The following is a 1,664-nucleotide window of genomic DNA, read 5'->3' on the forward strand; positions in this document are numbered from 1 at the left end:
TCAGTGATTCTCTGTCATCATTGATGTTCCTTTCTCTGTTTCTCCCTTCTTCTCCGAAATAAATCAAAACAAGACAAAAATCCAGAATCTGCTAAAAATGCACTGCATCTCCATTTGCTGCTGTTAAAGTAGGGCCTTGGGGCTTGCTCACTCCCAGGCCTCTCCTAGGGTCAGGTCCTGAGCCTGGAAGGGTCTAGGGGCCCGGCTGGCTGCACGGGCCCTGGAGACCCAGGAACCCCAATCCAGCGCCCCCTTGAGGCCCCCTCATTGACACTCAAGCCCAATAGGCTCAAACTCTGTCCGGATTTTGGCCTTTGTTTTTCTTTTTAAAAAATATATTTTATTGATTTTTTACAGAGAGGAAGGGAGAGGGATAGAGAGTTACAAACATCGATGAGAGAGAAACATCGATCAGCTGCCTCCTGCACACTCCCCACTGGGGATGTGCCCGCAACCAAGGTACATGCCCTTGACCGGAATCGAACGTGGGACCCTTCAGTCCGCAGGCCGACGCTCTATCCACTGAGCCACACCAGTTAGGGCGGCCTTTGTTTTTCTTAACGATGCGGCAGCGGTAGCCACTCGTGTTAGCTGGGCAGCTCGGAGGCCGCGTCGCTGCGCAGTGACCCCAGAGGAGGTGGGGGGACCACGTTTTCCTGGGGATGGAGATCCCGGGTCCCGGTGGCACGCGCATCCCTGCAGCCACGCCGCGAGGCCACTAGATGGCGCTGTTGCACTTTCCTGCGGGCTCCACTGTGGGGTGTGCAGGTTCCTGCCTCCCTGCTTCTAGGGGTCCCACCAGAGTCCCCATTGTGAGCCAAGGCATCATTCACTGAGGTGTCTGGGAAATGAGATGCAGCTGGGAGGCTGTGACCAGAGGGAATGCAGACTGGGATTCTAGCAGGAAAGCCCAGTAGGACTCTCACATGTCTCCCTCCCAGGGCACTGCCTGCTCCCCCCCACGTACTCCCTCCCCAAGGCAGAATTCCCATCACAGGCCCTGATAACAGGTGGCAGCAGGCATTTTCTTCTTGGGGGCACCTCTAATCTGCTTGCAGCCTTCTTGCTCTTTTTAAAAAGTATATTTTTATTGTCTTCAGAGAGCAGAGAGAGATAGAAACGTCAGTGATGAGAGAGAGAGCAACCGTGGGTATGTGCCCTTGGCCGGAATCGAACTCGGCACCCTTTAGTCTGCAGGCCGACGCTCTATCCACTGAGCCACACCGGCTAGGGCTCCTCTTGCTTTTGTGTGTGTCTGTGGATCAGTTCAGCCATGACAGCTAAGGAGAAAGAAACATCAGGATTGGCTGGGGACCTGCAGAAGGACCCCAGACAGAGAGAGAGAGCAGCCTGAGGGTTTTGAGGGAACCAGCTCTCTCCTCAGCTCCAGCGTGCTGATGGGTCAGTCCCTGCGGTTTCCCTGGGCGGGGGATTCTGTTTATTTCCTCACCAGCTTCTAGACAGTTGCCCCATGAGGCATCGAAAGAACAACCCTGACCACGTTCACTCCTGGCTTAAAACCCGTCCCACGCCCTAGGACAGTGATGGCGAACCTTTTGAGCACAGTGTGTCAGCATTTTAAAAATCCCTAACTTAACTCTGGTGCTCTGTCACATATAGAAATGTTTTGATCTTTGCAACCATAGTAAAACAAAAGACTTCTA

Source organism: Myotis davidii, unplaced genomic scaffold, assembly GCF_000327345.1.
Source record: "Myotis davidii unplaced genomic scaffold, ASM32734v1 scaffold954, whole genome shotgun sequence".
In the NCBI taxonomy this organism is placed as follows: domain Eukaryota; kingdom Metazoa; phylum Chordata; class Mammalia; order Chiroptera; family Vespertilionidae; genus Myotis; species Myotis davidii.